At 39.0% G+C, this 25,250-nt stretch overlaps 1 pseudogene; it reads right to left on the minus strand.

The window, feature by feature from the left end:
- Window positions 1-4,221: 4,221 nt before the first annotated feature.
- LOC132674848 (52 kDa repressor of the inhibitor of the protein kinase pseudogene) lies at window positions 4,222-23,772 on the minus strand (annotated as a pseudogene).
- Window positions 23,773-25,250: the final 1,478 nt, after the last annotated feature.

The raw sequence follows: 25,250 nt of genomic DNA on the forward strand, positions 1-25,250 counted from the left end.
AAAGCTTCTTGAAGGACTCCCTAGCTGCCACTGCAGATGATGCCCACTGTGAGAATGCGAATGCCCATGCCAAAGATGCGGTCTGTAGTCCTTTGATGCCAGAAAGCTCCTGGGCTCTGTGCCATAGGTGAGATGAAAAGCCCTCCACCCACTCTTAGGCTGTACAATATCACTTGGAGCTGGAAGCAATATGCTATATCCAGAGCCCTACAAAATCCATCATTCATCTAAGCCAATCCAAGATGCTGGGTAGGGTGTCATCTTCCCATCTCCAACCTTTCCAAAGCTCAGCTACTAACTTCACTTGGAAAAAATGAGTACACACAAAATATTTTCACAAGAGTAAGTAACTATTTCTGTATCAGTAAATTTAGAAATTACCTAAAGGGCATGGTGTCTTCAGAGATCCAGCTCTGACTAGAACATAAACACCTTCCAACAATGTGATGTAGAGCAGTTTAGCTACTGAGAGCTATGGCTGTCAAACATACACTTTTCTAATTATGAGCAAAGCTCTGTAATTATAAAACCAACTACCCCAGTCCTGTAGTTTCCCTAACTAAAGAACTCTTTCTGCTGAAGGTGTGTTCGAGTCTCCAGCTCATGCAGATACACTTGCAGCTTTGAAATGACAGGTTGCTTTTGCCCTCACCTTCTACCATTGCCATTCAGGTTTCAAAGATCTAAACCCTAAGACAGAAGAGTCACGTTTCAGTCAGAACTTATATCCTGGGTATTCATGTTCTCTTCCCCAGGAATTTCTGCAAGAAGCCTGCGAATGAAATCTTAGCTTGGCTACCCAGTCATCTCATACGTATTCATTAGTTCATCATATAACATTTTGAGTACCTGTTTTACATAAGCCATAATATACCCTTCACTATTGCCTCTCCTGGATATATTTCAACTCATGGAATACAGAAATGTGGAAAATCATGCACAGTTCCCCTCCCACCAACTTCATTAACATTCTGTTTTGCTTATTTTTAATTATCATAAATTTTTTTTTCTGAATTTAAGATAGAAATAAATGCAAAGGCCAAATAACAGTATGTTACTGTTATTTAAGAGAAAAAGACTATACATAAATATATGCTCATAGAGACATGAAATATTTCTAGAAGAAACTGATGTTCATGATGCCTCTGAGGAGAGAAGGTAGGTAGCTTAGCGATAAGGTAAAATCCTAGGTGATGAGACAAAAACAACGCAAAATCCTGTTTCTGTCCTGGGATCCTGAAGAAGCAAATTTTGAAAAGCAAATACATGCTTACCATTTTATGTTCTTCTACGCTTTTTCAATCTTGAACGATGTTCATGTGTTGAGAATTCAGAAAAATCATAAATATTGCACAATACTGACCTAATCTTAGTAAATTTATAATTAACTTTTGAATAAAAAATTCTGAGGTCAGCTCTTAGTTGACCTAGAGATTCTTAGATTTTTTTTTTGTCTCCTATCATTAACAAAAACCCCCAAGCCCTATCTCCCAACCCACCAAAGAAATTACCAATTCCTCACTTATGGTAAATAAGTAAGTATATTACTTTCCTATTGCCAATATAAAAAATTACCACAAACTTCATGTCTTAAAACAACACAAATTTATTTTCTTATAGTCCTGGAGGTCAGAAGTCTGGCATGGGTCTCACAGAGCTAAAATCAAAATGTAGCAGGGCTGCAATTCTTTCTTGAGGTTATAGAAGAAGGATCCATTTCTTTGTCTTTTACAGCTTCTAGAAGGTAGTCACAATTCTAGGCTTGTGGTTCTTTCCATCTGTAAAGACTGCAATGGCTGGTCAAATCTTTCTCCTATTTTATGATTCTAATGCCCTTCTGACTCCCAATTCCACTTTCACACTGGGTCCTCCCAAATAACTCACGATAATCTCCGAATTTTAAGGTCAGCGCATTAGAAATCTTGATTCCACCTGCAACCTTAATTCACCCTTGCCATGTAACATAACATATCCACAGCCTTCAAGATTAGGGCATAAACATCTGTGGGTGGGCACTATTCTGCCTACCACAGTAAGTAGATTACATAGATACATACATACATCCATACATTACATACATAGAGGTTCTGAAGAGATATGGCTTCTTCCATAGGATGGCTTTTTACATTAGAAAACATAACATTCAAAATCCTTGTCTGAAATAAGTGCTTTTGGATTCCTTTGGCACTGTTGGGAACCATTCCAAGACATATAAGGAAGTAGTTGTGACAGTCTCTAAATATATGCTCTGCAGCCTGACTTCCTGGTCCCAAATCCCAGGTCTACCCCTCACACTGTATGACTTGTACCTCAGTTTCCTCATTCATAGAATGAAGTTAGTATTTAGTACCTATATCACAGGGTTGTTATGAGGCTTAAATGAGTTACTACCATTTAGAAAAGTGCCGCACATAATAAGTAATCAATACATGCGACTTAGTTTGACTTGATTCACACCTGCATGACTCAGCGTGCCCACAAAAGAATCCCTCCCAGGACACAGAAATGGTCAGCCCCAAATCCTGTCTCTGTCCTAGGACCATTGAGAAGAAAATATTGATAATATTTTAAAATCCACCTTTAAAATCCACTGCCATCTAGTTTTTTTACCTTTGACTTACCAAACTGAAAGTTAAAATAACAGCCTATCCAGTAAAACATCAGGTAAGAACCTGGTAAGCCTACTGGTTTTCTGCTATGGGTTATATGGATTGAGACAGTCTTTGACCTTAAGGAAATTGCCACGCAATGGGTAGGCAGTACAAACAAAGACAGAGCATAATTAAACAAATTTAACAAAAAGATACATTTCTACAGCCTCAGAAAACTCGGATCTAATAAAGCGAAGGAAGTGGCTCTCCATTTTGTTCTGTTTGCTCCCAATGTCCCAAGTCTGAAAACTCTGTATAGCAATTCTCATAGCTAACACCAAGGAAATAGAACACACGTGTCATTTAAGGTACCAACTTTGGAACTATAGCCACTCGGTGGGACCACACTACCTATCACCAGTCCTTTAGAAAACTTTTCCTCTAGTTTCTAGGGATTGTTTCTGGGAAATAGCTAAAAAGATAGCTAATTCATCCCTCTTCATCCCTCTGGATCGATCATGCCAAAGGATTACCCAGTGCACAAAGCTCAAAGACAATTACAGGAGCACATGGTATCTTAGTCCAACAACTAAACAGTACTTAAAACATAAAGATTACACTGAAAACCCTTTGGAGTTTTGTGATTAGAATGTTGTAACGGCCTATCCTCATTCCTGCAAAATTACTGCCAAATTTGAATCAGTAAATCTATTTATTCTCCTTTCAAGTATTTTGGCAGCCACTCCACCATATAATTTAAAGCACTAAGAAAACTGACGATACCTGAATGTCGACACCATGGAAAAGGAGTGCATACTTGATAGTCTGTACTTCATCGTGATTATCAAATGAAATTCAATTTTATATTATCAAAGACGGCAATTTCTCTCAATGTGATAAGCTATATAATTAATGATCTCAGGAGAAATTAAATACTAGCCTGCTAAGTATACAATTAAATCCAGTCTTCAGCCATTCCATACTTTTCATTACCCCTATGGAAACGTTCTGGACTAGCAGCCTTTTAAGTTTTCTATATGGAAGATGAAATTTCGTTCAATGGGAATAATACAGCCAGAATCTATACAACCAGAATATAAAACGGTTTAGTGAGATTTGTCTGTAGCTCCCATTTACAAATATCAAAGTTATAAAGCATTTTGGCTGGTAATGTCACATTTACTGGGATTTAGGTTAATCAGATTATAAGCACTTCTAAGTGAACAACATCTTTTTCTCTTTGCTCAGAAATTGTCCAACATCTCTGGTTCAGTGAGGAGAGAAGAAAAGCTTTGTCAAAGAGGCTGAGAATCTAAACCAAATAAGATGCTATGTGACCACAGTAGAAGTCCTCATGCTGACTGTTTTATTTTTTTTTCTTTTAATTTGGGTCCATTTATTCGGTCAAAGTGAGTTTTTGGTGAGATTAAAAAATAAATAAATAAATCACACCTGAATTTCTGCATTCATTAAGAAGGAATTAAGCGTCACCCATTAAGTGTCAGGCACTGTTCTAAGAACTGGGTATACGTACCTAAGGGACACTTCCAAAGAAAGGCATCATCAGGATTCCAAAGGTTGGGCAATGGCTAAAAGTGAGTGCTTGAGAGTAGCTGAAATGTCTGTTGAACAAAAGAGAAGAAGTGCCGTATTCCAGGAGTACGGTCCAGCCAACCAATTTTTTAAAAGAACCGCCATTAAAAATAATTGTAAATTAATTACAAAACTGAAGACAAGGCAAAGATGTACAGCACGCAAGACAAGGCCAAAAAGAAAACGGAGAGAAAGCGGTCTGCAAATACAAAATAAAGCATGGGCACAAAGAAACCCAGAGTAGAAACTTCTAGGGGTGAATGAGAATCTTTGGAGAAGTAAATCTGATGATTTTGACTATGTCCATCTCATCTGGCTGTGTTTATAAAAAGGGGAAAAAAATGATGAACTCGGGATTGTTTCCCCTCATGCTGCAATCAATAGAAACTTCCTTTTCGCAATGAGACTTTAAACAATTAGGGAAACATTTTGGTTTCCAGCTAATGGATTTCATAGTGATTGCCATTGCAGGAAAAGCACTTCATCCAATTGTAGGCATGCCAGAGGTGGAAGAGAGGGAGGCAGAAGATGCATAAACTGCACTAAAGGCCCTCACAGCTGGCTTTGAGTCACTGAGAAAATAATATCCTTCCTCTAATAATCCCTTAAAGACTTGGGTCTGCTTTTGTGCACGATGAGAATGTGCTGGCCTAAGAACAACTGTTGTTTCAGCACTTGAACATCAGGGACCTAGATGTTCTATTTACTGTACCGATGCCAGGCATTCCTAAGTAATATGTGAGCTGACCTTGAGAAAATATACATATAGTGGAGGTTCAAATACTTACATACCAGTATCTAGTTAATGGCATATTCAATCCTCCCACATTTTTTCCTAATGCTCATCATCCTACGGTCTCTAAGTATTTTCTGATTCCCTGGCTCTTCACCAGAGCAAAGTTGGGCAGAGAAAGGAAAAATACCCTGGGTCACCCACACTAGCACTGTAAGTAATCTGTTAAATTTGGGGCCTGCTTTTCCAGAATTAACCCTCACATCTGCTTGCACCGGTGCCATATTATTTTAAATACATTCAACTTATGGCCTTGCTTTATGTATGCATCAATATTTCAACTGACCTACAAATGTCGGCATATAAAAATTTGCTATTATAAATACTGATGTCAATATGATATAGGAGGATGATAATTAAGCTTGGATAATTTTATGAATTAAAGATAATTGGCATTGAACCAATAAGGCACATTTATGCATTATGTATTTGCTAAATTAATTTCTTGCCTACTTTCTTAACATAATATTCAAGTGCCCTGTCTATTGATTTTGTGTTATGAGATTATGCCATTTGTTGTGTGAACAAACTGTACTTTTATTTTTTTAAGTAAAATTCACATTTTATTGAAATAAACTCTACAAAATTGATTTTCTTCACCAAAAATAACAGCAATATTTTCTGTATTATTCCTAGATACACCACAAAACACTTGTTTTTGTAGGTTTTCCAGGTTTTGCTTATAAATCAAGATGAGGCAGTAGATACAGTCGTGAAAAAGATAGAGGAAAACAGAAAAATCAGTTGTCTATGGCCAGTATCCATGGCCTCTGATCTTGACCATGAAATAGAGGTGTTCAACAAACACCTGATAAAAAGCTTATGAAGATGTAGGCTCAACAAGGACTACAAACAGCAACAACCTAATGTGCACCAACAATGGCAGGCTCGCCCATTCAAACTGTAATTGTAACTTGTTCCTTTAGGTTCATTTGATAAAGACAAAATCTACACTGAAATCCTTGCTTGGCAAGCTCACCTGTTTTCCATTCTCTCTATATGTATCTCTCTCTGGCTGTCTGGTAACTCTCTTAACTGTCCATTACAGATTTTTAACAAACTTCACACTCCAGGTCACTTGTGAGCTTCATTGTAACATTTTATACACTGTATTCCTTTCTCCCACACCTCTTCAAAATCTATTTCTTCCAAGAACTGATAACTCAATACCTGACAACTGGATCCAGTGATAATAAATGTTGTGACTAAAATGACCTCACTAAAACAATTCCAAAGCACGATTTGCAGAGATCACACAGGAGTGTAATGTGGCACTTTCAATGCTATCTTCTGGAAGAACAGTTATGTCTCCAAAGCATAAGAGTTCCAACAGGGGCCATTTAAGTAGGCAGATCATCAGTGACTAATGGACTCAATGAGAGGTTGACGGGTCAAGATATTCAGTGATTAAGTGGCCTACATACATGTGACAGCTTTTCATAAGATGTTTTCAAATTTCTTACAGATTTTTCCAAATATCAAACATAAGAGAGAGCCTACTTTAAAAGTCTCCTAGGTATTTTCAATGGTGTCTGAGTTATCTGTAGGCAGCTCTGACTTAGTTGTATAGAGTTTGATATAGGTGTCCACCATTAAATCCAGGTCATGTTTTATGTCAAAATTTATGTTAAGCAAAGCCAAGATACTTGATATTTGATCTGTCAAAATGTTCCTCAGGTACGCTTTGAGATGCTTTTGCCCATTTTCATAGCATTCATTCTCAACCTTCATCACAGGAAGAATATATAGGACTTTCGGCAATGCATAAACATTAGGAAAAAACTTGATGTCTTGCAGATGCAGGGCTCCATAAATGGTGGATGGAAGCTCCATATCTTTCCCTCTGTTTCCACCTGATTCTCCAACAAAGCAGCTCAGCTGAGAGTGTGTCGGGGTTGGGTAAGTCACTCCTGTATATGCCAGCATGGTGCCCCTCCGATGTATTAAATTTGAGCTGTCCCATGACAGAGGGTACCAGAGATAAGCATTTAAGAGCTCTGAAGTGCTGTTCTGAGAATGTACCTTTCAGTTCCTGAATAATGCGTTCCACTGTTGGGACATTTAGAGTTTCTTATAGTAAGGTAGAGTTACTTTATAGTAACTCTCTCAGAGGTTAGCTGCGATTCCACATTACCTTGCTGGGCTCTGCGGAACTTCCCAGGGAGTTTCAGCTGAATATCAAGTTTAGTTGCCAAATTTGTGGCTTCAGCAGACCAAAGTTCATGATCAACTTCAATATTTTCCATCATTTCATTTAGTGAATACAGCACTGCAACCAAGCTACCGGCGGCAAAGAAGACATTGGAGGTTTGCCCTCGAGATTTTTCCCAAAGGCTCTTGTAAAAGATAGAACATTTTTAAGAACAACAATGGTAACAATGAAATCAAAATCTGTTACTGTGCTACAGAGTACAAATGCTCAACCAGCTAAACAGTTATTCCATCTAATGTTTGTATCACTATACCGTCTAAACTATACCATAAAACAAGTGCTTATAGGAGGTCTTTTAAAATTTCAAAACCATTATGCCTGCCAGTCCACTAAGAATGGCAAATTTCCCTCATTTCTTTACCTTTTTCCTCACTGCTCTGAAAGAGGACAGAAATGAGACTGTCAAGCTCTAAAAGCAGTTGTAGAGTTCGATGGAAGGAAGAAAGGACTTCCTCAATTGTTCCTAATACAACAGATACTCCCACAACAGGCACGGATTTTGCCAACCATGTATTTAAAGGACAGGCAGAGCAAAGTGTGTAGACAGCTTGGGGATATTTCTCTAAAGTCCAGAAGCAACAACTTCCATTTTGGAAGAAAATCCATTGGACACAGCGTTAAGCCTGGCCATGACAACATTCCACGTTCAGTCCCCACTTCTCAATTACCGCGGTGTGAAATTTCACAGCCAAACTTTCTGGATCAGCTTCCTGAGGCACGAAGGCCATAGAGTCCTCTCTCAGGTTATGAGACTCCTCAACCAAGCTCACCAACACAGGCAAGTGTTCTTCCTCTGCTATGTCCACTACATCATCAGTGATGATGGAAAGAAGTGGGAGTCTCTCATTTCCCTGAGGGTTTCCTCCCGAACGCAGCTCTCACAGACCTCTAGCATCTGCCTCTGCTGTGTTTTCGAGCGGAACAATGCGTTAACTGCTGTTGTCTCAAAGAGCTTTCTTGAACCTCTTCTCCGGAATTTACACCGCATGCCAGCAGTGCTTGAAAGTTACCAGAAGTAAAGAGACCCTCTGGGGGCTCATCAGTTTCATGTCTGTCCAGAGGTATGTCTTGTTTTCCTACAAGAATCAAGATTTCACATAAAGATTTGAAGTACTCTTTGTTTTCTTTCTCTTCAAGGGTTAAAGGTAAAATGTCTTCATCCTGGTCTTTACCCCCTTCTTCTGCACTGGGGTTCTGAGCATTGCTGTTGTTTATTTTTTTATGTTTTTGTTCCTGTTCGGAAGTTTCATCCATTTTTTTCTGTATCAGAGTCTCAGGACCCAATTGAGTCTTCACTCAATTCTTTCATTCATTTTCTCTGTCTACTATGATAGACACAAATGACTATCAAATGACTGGTCAAATGACTGGTAAGATCAAATATTGTTGATATCGCATTATCTCAAAGAACTGTCCTGTAAGGCCTCTCCCAATGACTTCACAAGTATCTGCCTCAATTAATTTTGACAAATAAAATAACCCAATCATTCTTGAGTTTGCCGATGCCTCTGCAAAATGCACAGTTCTACAGATCATAGAGGTCTCAAAGTGTTTGGCACGTAATCAGTAATGTCTATTTAGTGAATCGGGTGTTTTATCTTCTAAGTCTGCTCTCCTGCAATTCTCCACCCACTTCTGGCATCTGGAAGCATCCCGCAGGAACCTGGAGAAAGCCAGGTCTCACTGAGCGCTCTCCCTCGTGCAGTGGGGACAGTGCAGAAGTTTGGCCTCAGGGGAGAGGCCAGGCTGGCTGGCTCAGCAAGGGGGCAGGGGGTGGGGGGGGGGGGGGTGGGCGCGGGCGAGAACTAAACTGTACTTTTAATTATAGTGTAAGAACTTCTGTAGCGTGAAATTAAGTTATGAAAAGCAAAATGTAATATACAATTCCCTTTTAGGATATTCTATCACTTAGGAGTAGTCTTAGCTGCAAGTAACAGAAAACCCGACTGGTGGGCTTAAGCCACAGGGACATTACTTAACGAAAAGACCAGAGAAAAGCCATCCCAACATTGAATCAGTGGCTCAATGATGTCATCAGGATGCAGGCTCCTTCAAATTTTCTGCTCCACCATCCTTAGTATGTATTTAATATTTTTCCTCAAGGTCTAAGATAAGTATCACAGCACCCTGTTTTCAACAACAATAGGATTTTCCTAGTGTATTACCTAAAGATTATTTCCCAGAACAGGTTCATATGCTCATCCAAACAAGTCACTGGCAAGGAGCAACAAGACTATCATAAGTGCTTTTACACCAAACGTGATTTGTACCTGGAGCTGGGTACACTGGCATAGAAGTAAGCAAGCAATAGAGTCCGTCCCATGTGTGACACCTCTGAAGCCAAGCACGTAATGGAGATCCTACCAGGTAAGTAAATGGTGATATTCTGAGTCTTGCACACTAGAGTCAAAGCTGAAGAGAAAATATGCTTATTGGCTTTGGCATTGGATCATCCCCCACTGAATTACCTCTAAGTCCACAGGTCCTCTCCTGAATGGACAGACACCGCCTCTAATGTCAATAGTAAGAAACAAGTGCCACTGTCTACTATCCCCAGCTGGGATCCGGCAAGGACGAGAGGGGAAACAAAGAGACAAGGAGTGGAGAGCATCTTCATGTCTGCAGATGGAAACTAAAAACAAACTATGAAACCTTAGGTCTAAAAGTTTTGCCAAGAAACCCAGATAACATTTTCTTCTACTAACCCTGCTGGGAAAACTATAGGAGCTTTGAAGTAAGGGTCAGAACACTGCTTCAACTCCAAGATGAAGGAGCTTAGGAACAATGACTACCCTCATCACCATAAATCATCTTTGTGACATTACGTCTCTTTTAAAATAGGAAGTAAGGGGTCAAATTTGTGGGTTAAACGATGACCCCTACTAATTATACATGTACTGCAAAATAATTCAAAAACTGCTTTAGGGACACCTGCATGGCTCACTCTGTTTAGCATCCAACTCTTGGTTTTGGCTCAGGTCATGATCTCACGGTTCATGAGTTTGAGCCCTGCATCAAGCTCTGGGCTGACAGCTTGGAGCCTGCTTGGGATTCTCTCTCTCCCTCTCTCTCTGATCCTCTCTTGTGTGCTCTTTCTTTCTCTCTCTCAAAAATAAATAAATAAACTTTAAAAAACTACTTTAGAGCATAAGCCTGGCAATTTAGCTTATTAAGAAAGAACTTTCCAGATTTGCAATCAGAATGTACTAAAGAGGGAAAAAAACAAAATATGAAATTAAAGCCATAATCAGCTTAAGTGGAAACAATAGTATCTGTTCATGATTGCCATTCCCATCATCAGCTGAATTAGCAAAAGTCCTGGACTGCATGACTCCAAGCTTCAAATGACTTAGGACTGATACTCAGCAGTGCCTTGTAGTGGAAGGAGACAGCTCATTCACTGAGGTGGCCAGCAGTGAGCCTTTAGGAAAGCTGCTTAAACTTTATGGGTCTTGGTTTCCTTATCTATAAAATTATAAAAAATAAAGTCTGTGCTACAGGGATGGAATGGAAACAAGGCAAATTAAACAAAGGATGCTCATTTATTATCATACTGATATATCAAGTTACGTTCTTTTTAGAAACATCTTAAATATATGGGTCACTAAATAAAACAAATACATGGGAGGGGTGTCTGGGTGGCTCAGTGGTTAAGTGTCTGACTTCAGCTCAGATCATGACCTCACGGCTCGTGGGTTTGAGCCCATGTCAGTCTCTGTGCTGACAGCTCAGAGCCTGGAGGCTGCTTCAAATTCTGTGTGTGTTGTCTCTCTCTGCCCCTCCCCCACTCAAAATTAAATAAAACATTAAAAATTAAAAAAAAAACAACCAAATATATGGGGAATGAAAGGCCCAGAGAAGAATCTTCGTTTGACACACTGTTGTGCCAATTTATTTTTTCCAATGTAGTGGTTTTAATCCAGACTATCACAGGATTCCATAGGAGCTGTTAGCTACACATTATAGATATTTCATATATTTCAAGAAACTGAAAAGTGAAAATGACATGAAATCCCAATGCAAGTCTAAAGCCAAATGTGGTTAGAAAATTTTTGACATTAAGCCTGCTTTTCAAAATAAATCTCTGAAATTTAAAAAAATGCTTAGGAATTTATACATTAAACCATTTGGCATTTCATTTTCTTGTCCTTTTAATATAATATCAACCAGGATATAATCGATACATGGTAGGAAAAAATGAACAAATATCTCTTCCCATCTTCTATGTCACTGTTACTTTCTAACTTTGTCTTTATCTCAATTTTTGTCTCTGTTAACATGCAACCACACACACACACACACACACACACACACACACACACACACACACACATCTGGGCTAAGGAGCCAGGCACTGATTTAGAGAGGGAAGGCCAGGGGAGTGCCTGGCTGGCTCAGTCGGTAGAATGTGTGACTTTTGATCTAGGGGTTGTAGGTTTGAGCCCCACACTGGGTGTAGAGATTACTTAAAAAAAAGAGAGAGAGAAGGAAGGCTGGGATCCAGATCAACACTAACAGAGGTGAGCTCCAAAGCAATCCATCGACAATTACCTCTCTACCGTTAAAGCCTCGTCATGTGTACATGTATGTGTGTGTCAGCAATATGCTCTCATTTTCCTACTTTCCTCCTTACGTGTTACCCCAAGTGTTCATTTTAGTCTGCAAGAGACAGGCAGGTAGGGAGGGAAGATAATTTCCAATATAATTACCCACTTCTAGTGCCACCATAGCTGAACACTGTGGCTGGTTTATGGCTCTGGTTGGTAATTTACATATCACTTTCCTCCTCCTCTCAAAGCTGATACGTGTTTTCTAAGCAACTATTTCACTTCTTATTATCTGCAACTGATCCTTAACAGATACTTTCAGAATCAAACTTTTATTTTCCTCTATTTTTAATGATAAACCACCTATGGTTCTACTTTTTTGACTTTTTTTTTCAACTTTCTGCTTTTTTCCTGATAAAAGGCATGAATTCCTTAATAAAATTCATTTTCTCATTCCAAAAATGTTTTAAATGTTTATTTATTTTTGAGAAGGAGAGAGACAGAGCACGACTGGGGGAGGGGCAGAGAGACAAGAAAACACTGAATCTGAAGCAGACTCCAGGCTCTGAGCCGTCAGCACAGAGCCCAACGCGGGACTCGAACTCACAAACTATGAGATCATGACCCGAGCCGAAGTCAGACGCTTAACCAACTGAGCCACCCAGACGCCCCTCTCATTCTCATTCTTAAACATTGTGTGTACATTCACATTCTTAAATATTATGTGGGGCTACCTCTTCCCTGTTGACTCCAAATTAGATTTTTTTATGAGGCATGTCCCCATTAGATATGCACCCTTGAGAATAGATGGGTGCCCAAGTCTGCAATGCATACAAGAAAAATAATTAGAGAGAAAGTTATTATATACTTTTTCTTAGGATCCTAGGACTTTATATTAGGAAGGCAATAGGTTCATCTACTTTGTAGAACACTTACACTTTCCTTTCCTCCTGTCACACACACCCAAATCTATAACACATTAGAGTAAATGGGGAAGATCAAAAGACATGTTTAGAGTATTGAAGACAATGTAAATCATCCACAAAAGACAACTGATCCTGAATTATAGATGGTTCTATTGTTCTAAATAGTCATACCCTCCAAGTGATGTTTTTCTGATGAGATGAAATGTAAAGAGGAGAAAATGCATTTCTTCCCCCCACCCTCCCTCCTTCCCTCTCTCTCTCTTTTCTTCATTTAGAAAAAGAAGGAAGCCATGTAGTACTCCATTGTGTATATAAACCACAATTTTTTTATCCATTCATCAGTTGATGGACATCTTTCCATAATTTGGCTATTGTTGAGAGTGCTGCTATAAACATTGGGGTACAAGTGCCCCTATGCATCAGCACTCCTGTATCCCTTGGGTAAATTCCTAGCAGTGCTATTGCTGGGTCATAGGGTAGGTGGATCCTGAGAAACTTAACAGAAACCCATGGGGGAGGGGAAGGAAAAAAAAGGGGGGGGGGTGGTTAGAGTGGAAGAGAGCCAAAGCATAAGAGACTCTTAAAAACTGAGAACAAACTGAGGGTTGATGGGGGGTGGGAGGGAGGGAAAAGTGGGTGATGGGTATTGAGGAGGGCACCTTTTGGGATGAGCACTGGGTGTTGTATGGAAACCAATTTGACAATAAACTTCATATATTGGAAAAAAAAAAAGAAAAAGAAAAAGAAGGAAGCAAAGAAGTTTGTCAACAGACTGAATTTCTTCAGGAGATTCTTTTTAAAGGTAATGAGACTGTTTCAGATGCTCCCGAAAGGACAAAATGGGAGAACCTTTGGCTCACACCCACTTTCCCCAGCCACTGCCTTTGATTCTATGAGAAGAGACTTTTCAACCCTACAACCTGCATCAAGCACCTATTCTGTGCCAGACCCTGAGCTAGGGCTTGGGAAGAATAATACACAGTCATGTGTCTAATAATTTCCCAGTTTGGAAGGAGAAACAAACACATGGAATAATAATTAAAATACCACGTGCTGAGAAGCATACTAGATAGAGGTACAGGCAAAGTATTCAGGGCTCATAGAAAGTTCTTTCAGCTGAAGTCAGGGAAGGCTTCCCAGAGGCAGTGGCACATTACAGAGAATAAAGAATGAAATCTGTACCAACAAGTCCTAGTTCTCCCTCCTAGTTTCCCCAGAATAATTCTGCAGAAAGCAGCCCAACAGCATATTTCTTTAGGATGAATCATGTTGCTGGGCAACTACCACCCCTAACAGCATTTCTAAGAAAAGCAATTAACTAGCAATTTTCCTTTATTATTTCGCACACCCACATAATTAAATATTCTTAACGTACTCATTTCATAGTGCTTTATGCAGAATGATAACACTATCTACTGTATACTAATGACAATATAATTAGGCACCAGTTTCACATGCTTTGATGTATTCTTTCAAAAAATTATCCTAAAATACAAGTTTAATGTGAGGTTAAGAGTGCACTAAGTCTTTTCTAAGACACCACTGCTTGTCTTTATTTCACACAGGGAAATATCTTGAAGTCTTGCTTAGATTACTCTGGTTTTCAAGGAAAACTTAAAGGTCTATATGAATATATTTAAAAATGTCACTGGTTCCTCAAAATCACTCCCAAGATTTCTGTCAGTTTTCTCATTTTGCTTTCAAATATGATTACTGTCATTGTGATGTATTTATTATACCATATAAACATGCACACATATATAAACATATACACATGCCTACCTATGTATAAAACTTTGCATGTGTTATATTTTATATATACAAACATATACATATGTGGTTATATATATCACACACATATATGTAAATAAAAAGCCCTTTAACCTTGCCTCAAATCTCATTACTATGTCTTACAAATATCAAAAGTTATTCTTCCTCAATCCCTTTCATGAAGTCTTTGTGGGTCAAGCTAAAAACATTAACTCTAGATATGGTTTCCTTAGAGTTACGTACTATGAGGCACATCCTGACTCTTCCATTGTACCCCATATGTATGATTTTAAATTCACTTTTCTCAAGTAAGGAGGAGTATATTTATTTCCTTTACCTTCACCATCATTTATGCAGTTTCAGGCTGTGTGGGAACCGAGTTCAGAGTTGCAGAGCAAGACTTTCAATAAAACAAACTGGCCCCCATTGATAATTATGCACATAGCTTGGCCCTTTCTATCCTAACCTCTCCTAGGAGAGTTTCCTTTGAAGGTTATAACCTCCTGCTTTTTGAGGTGGACCAAAACCAATTCTTGGTATGCTCAATGTTTCAAGAGATGACTTAACATTTCCAGCAATAATATTTCAGTTATATTTAACATTCTTGTTTTCAATGCATTTTTGCCTCCTACTTATGCCCACAGAAGTTTACGTTATCAGGTAAAGGAATTTAAGATACAAACCCCTTAAAAGTCGGGAGATAAGCTTTAATAGCTATATTTAAAAGCTGTCTTACAATAACTTCCAAACCAGGGCACCCGGTGGCTCAGTCAGTTAAGCATTTGACTTCGGCTCAAGTCATGATCTAGAGGTTCGTGAGTTTGAGCCGCATGTCAGGCTCTGTGCTGAAAGCTGAGTTTGGAGCCTACTTCAGATTCTGTGTCTCCTTCTCTCTCTGCCCCTCTCCCACTCGTGCTCTGTCTCTCTCTCTCAAAAATAACTTTAAAAAAAAACATTAAAAAATGTTCAAAAAAACCCAAAACTTCCAAACCATGAAATGGTTGACATGGTTAACTTTGGAGGAAAGCAAAACCAAGGGTTTGCCTCAGGTGAGTCAATCTTTGGTAGGACTCAGACCAAAGTCTCTCTGATTCCTCAATCATCAAAACACACTGCCTCTGTCCTTTTCCAATGTATACCTTGTGCACAAAATTACAACTTCTGTGCTGTGTCAAAGCTTATGTACTACTTTCTTCTACTTTGCAGACACTACAAGATCGTTTACTCCACCCTTTTCTTAAGCTGGCTTTGTGCTCAAGAATGCTGGCCAAGGTTGTGCCAAAAACTTTCTGTTGGGTTTTTTTTTATTTGTTTTGTGCACAATTATTATTAAGGTCAATGCATAACTATCAAGCAAGTCATTTATCTGTGCAGTGGCTTAACAAAAATTAGGCTGTATCATTCTTTCAATACCTCATTAGTCAGTGCTGCTGATGCTCCTTTGTCATTAACCATAAGCCACCTGGGATTTTCCAGCTCTCCTGTATATAGTTGGTTGCCTCGCAAGAATAGAGGCACATAAGCATAATTAAGGACCTATTTATTAATGTCATGCAGGAGTGTGGAGTGTACACTTTACAGAACATTTTGTCTTAAGCGAGGAGGTTGGTTTTTCCAAAAGCCTAATTCATATGCTTCCATGATTCTGAACACTAGCAATCTAGCATGAACACTGAGAGATAAGACAAACGTCATTTCTAAGAGTACTTTCTCTGTTTCTGTCTCTAAACACTTAGTTGCTTTAAAAAAATAAAAAATTTTATTTTTTTAAGTTTTATTTCTTTATTTTGAGAGAGAGAGAGAGAGCATAAGCAGGGGAGGGGCAGAGAAAGGAAGAAGGAGAATCCCAAGCAGGCTCTGCACTGTCAGCACAGACCCTGATGTAGGGCTCGAACTCATGAACTGTGAGATCGTGACCTGAGCCAAAGTTAAGAGTCCGACGCCCAACCAACTGAACCACCCAGGCACCCCTAAAAAAAGAATGTTATAAGGAAGATTATCAAACGAGAAACATCTAGCACCAATCTGAAATCAGAATGGAAGCTTTGGTTTTGTTGAGAAGGATTTCCACATGACAGCTATTAACATTTTAGTGCTCCTCTCCTGCCATCTTTTACCACCAACCACTCCTCAGCTCCTTCACAATAGCCCTTATTTTCTTGCTCTTGTTGCCTCCTTTCCATTTAAGCCCTCGTTGCCAAGAGACACAGTAGAATGGACCATTCTCAAGGTTTACTCCTGTAGAACACTGAGGCTCCAAGAGACGGACAGAGACAGCTTTTTAAATCCAATCTGGGTGGCTTTGTTTTACGACTTTCAGGAGTGGGGAGAATTCACGGATTCATTTTTCTCAGTGGAATGTGTTTGTTCTAAATCTTTTCCTTAAAAGGTTGACATATCTGTAGCTCATCTATACTAGAATTTGGTTTGAGATGGTATTTATAGCATGAAATGATATTCTTAAGCTTAATAGAACAATTGTTCATAATGTCTTACAAAGATGATTATGACTTTCAAGAGTTCTCTCATGTGAGCCAGTTTGGGCTTCTAAATTTTCTTCCTGCCTCCAACTCCTCCCAGAATCATTCTTCTTAAAACACCTCTGATCTCATTCCTCGATGAAAAACTTTAATTGACTCACCATTATTTGTTGCACAAAATCCAAACATCTGAGCAGAGTTCCCAGGGGTCCTTTGAGCTATATTATAGTGCATTGCTTTTACAAAAATAAACTTTCCTTACTTCACACCACAAGGATTGATATGCGTGTGTGTGTGTGTGTGTGTGTGTGTGTGTGTGTATGTACACAGAGTCATATCACACAATACACACTCGATGGGGTATTGTCATTCATAATACAATACATTCCTGGAATCTATATGATTTATTTTTGCAAAGAACCCATGTTTAATTACATACTTCATTCTGAACCAAGAAACTTATATGAAATAAATTACATGCCGATAGTAATAGGTAAGAAAATAAAGCTAAAAATACATATCCTAAGGACTTCTGGATATAATAAAATCATCCTGCAGGTCAAATACGAAATATGATCAAATACTGTAATTGTAGATCACCTCAGGGACTGATGCAAATATAGCACATATGAGCACTGTAGTCCATAATATTTGTCTAAAATTAATATGCAGACTATAACAAACACTGAAATGCTTTAATTTATACATTGTTTATAATTGCTTAATTCATAATAATAATGTTTATCTAAGAATTTAGAAATATTCAGTTGAGTAATTTGGAGTGCTCCAGTCTCTCTAAGAAAGCTGTCCAAAGAAAACTTAGTGGGTGTCTTTTTCTTTTTACAGTAAATGTCCTTATTGTCGGTAGTATTCAAATTCATTCTAGTTCCTTTAGAAATATTTTTTACAGGCGCCTGGGTGGCTCAGTCAGTTAAGTGTCCAACTTCAGCTCAGGTCATGATCTTGCAGTTAGAGGGTTTGAGTCCCACTTCAGGCTCTGTGCTGACAGCTCAGAGCCTAGAGCCTGCTTCAGATTCTGTGTCTTCCTTTCTCTCTGTCCCTCCCCACTCATGCTCTGTCTGTCTCAAAAACATTTAAAAAAATTTAAATAACAAATTCATTCTAGTTCCTTTAGAAATATTTTTGGACATATCCATATATTTTCATAGTTGTTATGTTGTTTCCCTTGCTGAAAAGCATTTTTTTTTTCTTTAAAAAGGATGGTTCCAACATTTCCACATTTCAATGTGTCTTTCTTAGTTTAGTGGAAGCTGGAAGCAAATTGAATAAACACCACAAAAAAAATTTTTTTTAATGGGTTCCATTCGCCATTTTTTGATACTAGTCAGGGAGGAGTAATCTTTAAAGACTCATATATTTACATTTTTCTTTAGTATAGACAATTTAAAAAATTATTTTAAACCATCTCCTATCTCATAACGGAAGCTCAAAGCATTATTTGTACCTTTAGTGGAACAAAAGAGCCATAGGCCTTTATGATTTCATTAAGTAAGAGTTAGGGAAAGATCAGAACCTTAGCGATGAAAGCTTACCACAATTCAGCTTTAATATCAGAGCCACTTGTTCAACTACCCTTTTTCCTTTACACCTTCGGGAACATCTGTTGCAGGGAGTATGGCCGGAGTCGCAAAAGATGAGTCTGCAGACAAAGTGCAGTTAAGTGAAGGTCCTCCTACTCAAGTCCAAACGAGGGCCCGACTCCAGAATGAAGCTTCTTTTTATTAGGATAATTGCTAAAGACTATCTACATAAAGTCAGCTAAGCAAGTGTGTTAATCACTCTAATGGTTTAGCATTTCAAGGCTGAATTTTGAATTAATTGATTTCTAGAACACTAGGAAGGGTCAGGTGTGAAGGAGGAACGTTAATGGCTCTAAGGTGTTCCTTACCAGCGGCAGCCGCTTTCAGCTGTGTAAACATGTCCTAAGGCCTTGCACCCTCTCCAGCCCTTCTCTTTTGAAGCCTTTTCCTTTGATGCTTCTCTCCTGCATCTCCCACAAACACGAGTCAAAAGAACCCAAGGATGAGACAGTAAATTAGTATGACTTTTGAAAGCTGGCAGTATCTAGTGAAGCTGAACTTATGCATATCTTATAGCCTAGCATTTCCATGCCTAGGAATATATCCGACTCAAACACACACATATCTATTCAACAAAGACATGTCCTGTCATGTTCATAGCCAAACTATTCATAAAGGCCAGAAACAGAAATGCCCAAATTCCATCAACTGTAAAACTGATAAATAAATACTGCATTTTTACACATTATTCATAAATGAGAACGACTGGCACGTACATATAACCCAATGATTCTCACTAACGTAATATTGAATGAAATAAGTCCTATCCAAAAGACTACTTTTGGATAGGCAAATAATGTCTTTGGTATGACCAAAACAAGATCAAAGTATAAAAACAGGCAAAAGAAGTCTATGCTGTTGAAGTCAACATCATGGTTATCGTTGGTGGGGAGAGCAGATAGGAGCCTGAACAGAGCACAAGGGGGCTTATGCGATGCTGACAATGTTGTTGTTGCTTTTACTTGAGAGAGAGAGAGAGAGCAAACAAACAGGGGAAACGGGCAGAGGGAGAGTGAGAGAGAATCTTAAACAGGCTCCACACTCAGTGCACAGCCCAGTGCGGGGCTCAATCTCACGACTGTAGAACTCAATCTCGTGGCTATGAGGTCATGAACTAACCTGAAATCAAGAGTTAGATGCTTTACCCACTGAGCCACCCAGGTGCCCCAGTGTTTTGTTTCTTGATCTAAGTGCTGGTTACACAGTTGTGTTTTTATACTGATGCTATGTGTACTTTCCTGATATGTGTATATCTTATTTTGGTAAAGTTTTTTTAAAGGGACCCAGGAAGTCAAAAGCACTTTTCTACATCTACAAAGGGAACATGACCTTTTAAAGATTTTAAGGTTTTCTGAGTATCCCAGTAAGACCAAATGGAAATGTTATTCAAAGGAGGCACAACTCAGCCAAAATTCAATCTAGTTGACTTAGGGTTTTTTTGTTTTTGTCCTTTTTTTTTTTTTTTTTTTTTTTTTAAGAAAAGACAATTAGAACATTGGGAATGAAGGTAAGTTAATATCTCAGTTGCACCAAGTAGTTTAAGGATCACCTTCAACACAGTTCCCATAAAAGGAAGTACTTATAATATACCAGCCCAGTTTTTTAAATCAGATCTAATTCCTATGAAGTAGAAAAATGATGGAGAATTAAACTTCATGGGGCATCTCAAAAGGTCAAGAAAGTGACAGCTTGTCTTCCTCTGGAAATTTGCTGTGGCTTCATCACCATGAAAATATGTATCTCCACCCTCACCATCACTTCCCCCAAATTATTTTTCTTTAACAAGTCAAATACTCAGAAAAAACATTCTTACCAACTATTCTGCCATTGTGACATGGCTGTAAACTATACTTCCCAAGACTAAGACATGATATATTGTAATGATAACAGCTGGACATTTGGAAGAAGTTAGCAAGTGACCAAGCTGATACTTTAAATCTGGACTTTATTCGGATGCCAAATAGCATATTTCTGAGATCACATTATCTTCTTCAAGAGTCAAACATACAATCTCTTTGCTCAGGAAATTCCACAGGGACAAGATATAGAGCAAACCATAAATATTCAAAGAAGAGGATGTGTTGATGGATCTGGTTCTTGCTTACTGAAAAATTAAATACTCAGACCTGGGCAAGAACTCAAGCTTCCTTCTTCATGGGAATAAATGCAAAGTATCTCTTCTAACTGGTTCCTCTTTATCCTCTTTTTCATTTACTCCTAGAATAGCCAAAGACACAGGACTGCCTGCAACACAACTTTATGTATAGCCCTTTGGAATGTCTTTATTTCACCAAATGATCTCTTTACCATCTAAAAGGACATATGGGCCACACCTGAATATGCAAAATAAATATATGCCTAAAGCATGTCACACTTTTGAGAACACATTCCTCTCAACTCACAGATGCTGAGAGTGTTAAGATTTGGAAAGAATATTTAGATTATTTTTATTAAGGCCTTCATTGAAAAATCAAATTAGGAGACTCGGCTAAGGGCATGTAACTAATTAAAGGTTAAGTTAAGACTAGAATCCAGAATTGCTGATTCTTAGTCTAATACTTTTTTGTGCTATCTCAAAATGTCTTGACTCACAAGAAATTATATGAACGAATTACAATCCAGTTTTGTGGGTTATGCATCGCTACTCAAGCAAAGCCAAGAGTTGTAAGCCACAAGAGGTAAAAATAAAACTTTCTGATCTATGAATGGGACATTCTTCAAGGGGGTACATGGTCTGGTGGAAATGCCCAACTCCACCAACTCACACAGCTGTTGTATCTACATGAACAAGAAGGAAATAAAAAGAAAACAGATGTCTGGCTGCCTCAGTCAGTGGAGCATGTGACCCTTGACCTCAGGGCCATGAGTTCAAGCCCATGTTGGGCCTAGAGCTTACTTTAAAATAAAAAAAAGGAAAACAGAACACACATGCATGTGCATATACACACATGCTCTCTCCTTTACCCTACTTTATTCCACCCTGACAAGCCACTTACATCCTAAGAATACTGGTGAAGAAATAGATAAGCAACAGACTGTTTTACCAGAGAGAAATGGAGGGATCAAGTCCACCAGAGATGGACTTTGTCAAGGACCTAAAGAGTCAGTACAAAAAGAAAGGAATTCTCATTCATTCTATCATTCAGTCAATACTTTTGTATTTCATGCCTGTCATGTTGAGATATGGTGCTAGTGAGTGAAGACACACAGTGAAAGACACTGGTCCCTGCCCTCAGGATGTGGCAGTTAATTGGGCATGCAACAGTTGCCAAGCAGTGTGATAACTGCCACCCATGGTAGAATACAGCAGCTGAGACAAAGGGTTTCCAAGGGTGGAGGTTGGGAGATGTAGGGAAGTAGAGGGGAGAAGAGGATAAGGGGAAGAGTTAATGCTAAGAAGATCCTCCTAAGGGTGACTAGTAAGAACATGAGAAATAGTATCATTTTCTTCTCTGAGGGACTTTCCCACATTCTTACTTGCTCAATGGTTCTCAACATGTGGCCCCAAGACTAGAAGCATCATTACCTGAGAACTTGTCAGAAATACAAATTCTTGGGACCTACCCCAGGACTGCTGAATCAGAAACTTAGGATGGGGTCCCACAATCTGAGTTATAACAGGCCTCCCAAGTAACTGTGATGTGTGCTAAAGTTTGAGGACTATTGTACTAGATAAATCAAGGTGAAGTTAGGTAAATGAAATTCCACAAGGTCTGGTCTGAGAAGTTTTTATGTAAATGTACCATTCTGAAAAATCATTTTGCCAGGCATGTTCCAATTTGTATTTCAGAAAATACAGTTCTCTGTTGATGTTTGGAGCCTGATGTTTCTGAAGTAAATGCTATGCATTTTACCTGGAGTCAGGTGTCTTGAATGGGGATCGAAATAGATCAAACTTCAGAAAGCAGAGGAGGGTCCTTATGGAAGGAACCACAGAATATACTGATTCACAGGGACTGCACCTTTGACTCGCTCAGGCTACGTGGTCTCTGATGTTCAGCACCCATTTCTTTCCCTACATCCCCTCTACAGAAAAAGTTTTCTACTTCACCTTTTTTCAAAACACGTAGTTTGCTCTATGTCCACTCTTCTCCTTAACTCTGTATGACCATAGAGATCCAGGATCTATTACATCTAGCTACATTCTCTAAGTTCCTAGACTTTATGCCTTTTGGCTAAAATTCTTAAGAGAAAAAAATGTGTCCAAGTTTGGCTCAGTGGTTCATCTAGCTAGGGGCCCTGGGTATTAACAAGGCAGACAGGACAGAAGAGAAGGCTGGAACTGACCTCGGAAGAGGTTATGGCTTTGGCAAGGACATTACTCAGAAAATCTAATACAATAAAAATGATCCATCCGGCCCCTGAGAGTTTATCTAACTTCAGGAGTCTGTGAAGCAACAATGTATCCTTAATTTCTGTGATTCCCCAACAAATGTTAAGAAATCCACATAAGAATGCAACGGCTTTTGGGGTACCTAAGCAGCTAAATCGGTTGAGCATCTGACTTCGGCTCAGGTCATAATCTCATGGTTTGTGACTTCAAGCCCCCCATCAGGGTCACTGCTGTGGGCACACAGACTGCTTCAGAATGTGTCCTCATCTCTCTGCCCCTCCCCCACTTGTGCACATGCTCTCTCTCTCTCTCTCTCTCTCTCTCTCTCTCACACACACAAATAGATGAACATTTTAAAAAGTGCAACAGCTTTTGAAAAGATAATTTGTTTACCTACCAAAACCTTAATTATATATACACCCTTCACCACAGAAATTTATATTCTAGGTTTTTATCTTCAGGAAAAAAATGGAATGTGCCCATTAAGAAATGAGCAAACAAGGATTCTTATCACTGTATTATCTTTCAAAGCAAAATTAAAAAGGAAACTACCTGGAAAGTCTAGGAAGGAAAGATTTTTATTAATGGACGTCATATTCATATCCATCTAAAAAAATCCATCTACTTCTTCTCCTTCATTAAAAAAATCAGTAAGCCCTAACATTGTTTTAATACTGGCATAAGGCAGTTGCAGGCAGGTTGCCTCCCACGGTCTGTTTTTCTTGTCTGGGTTACAGTCACCATGATGATCCAGCCACAGCTGCTAGATGATCTCCTCCAGCTGCAGATGTCATCTGCTCCTACCAGCCACTAATTGAATTTCGTTGCTTCCCCTGTCTCCTCCGCTTCAGCAAAGGCCTCCCAGTCTTAAAGTCCAAGTCTGCCTCCTTGCCTCTGTCCTCCAGTCCAACAGCAGAAAAGCCCATGTCTTGGGCTCTAAAGCTCAACTAGAACACATTTTTGTCATTCTAGCCAATACTTAATATTAAAAAAAATTTTAATGTTTATTTTTGAGGGGGAGGGAGAGGGAGAGAGAGAGAGAGAGAGAGAGAGAGAGATAACATGAGCGGGGAAGGGGAGAAGAAAGGAAGACACAGAATCCAAAGCAGGCTCCAGGCTCTGAGCTATCAACACAGAGCCTGACGCAGGGCTTGAACTCACAAACTGCGAGATCATGATCTGAGCTGAAGTCGAATGTGTGACCGACTGAGCTACCCAGGCGCCCCGTACCCAATAATTTAATATAATTTTCATAATACTAACTAAACAGTTCTTACCTCTGACTTGATATAGAATACTTGAGTCTCCTTGCTCTCTAATTATCTTAATGGATAAAAGCAATAGAAGCTGGATTGCTAGAAACCTAGAATGAGATGTATCTTTTCTTTGAATATTATGTCCAAAGACTACAGAATTATAGTCTGAGAGCACAAATAGAATTAATAGAGTCATTTCCCCCAACCCAGAATCTTCTCCTCTATCAAAGTGTTTGATAAGAAGATATGGAATTGGGTTTGCATGATAATTCTTAGTCTATCACTAAGAAGAATGTAACTTTGAAACCGTGACTGGAAAGGCAGGACTTCAACTGGAATCATGGGCAACAATCCCAGAGGAGGTAACACCAATAAAAGTCAAAGCCATGTGCATCACGCTCACTGACTGCAATTTCTTAAAAGCCCCAAAGTCACCACAGTGGTCATTAGTTGATGCCTATGACATGGCCACCTGAATGCAATATGACCGTCTTGGCTGCAGCATCGCATAAACATGATAAAAGTGAAATTCACTCCTATAAAAGAGTATGGAGAGCATAAAGAATACTATGCAGCTCATTGGTTTGGCAAATGGAAGGATCCTATTTTTGTGCCTTCTTAACCCACCATTTGTTCACCTCAGATGCTGACTGTCCCTAAGTTTCTTCCTCTGTAAAAGGAAGAAACTTCAAAAGGGCCAATAAGTAAAAGTTTGGAGCTGCTCCAGTGGAAGGGGACAGGAGAGAACCAGAATTCTATTACTGTCTCCCCTGTCTCTTCCTTTCTTCCCTGTGCCCAGTGATGGCTGTAGATAAACCAGGGTAGAACCCAAAGTCCCTGTGGAATCCAGAGTGACAACCAATAGGCTATGTGATTTCTAACGCCCCTTCCTACTACAACATCCTTTACTTACATTTTTTACTTCTACACTGGCACCCAGTACATGGCAGGTGCTCCGTGGATGTTAAGCAAATTGAACTTGAAGCTCTATCAGTTGCCCAATGATCTAGAAAAGCTTTTATAAGAGCAGATGTTTCTAGGTCCTGACTTATTCATTTTTTAGCAAATAAAACCAAATTATAAGTCAATTTTTTAAATTAGGACACCTCTGGGGCACCTGAGTGGCTCAGTCAGTTAAGTGTCTGACT

The sequence above is a fragment of the Panthera onca genome, chromosome A1 (genome assembly GCF_046562875.1).
Source record: "Panthera onca isolate mPanOnc1 chromosome A1, mPanOnc1 haplotype 2, whole genome shotgun sequence".
Taxonomy (NCBI): Eukaryota; Metazoa; Chordata; class Mammalia; order Carnivora; family Felidae; genus Panthera; species Panthera onca.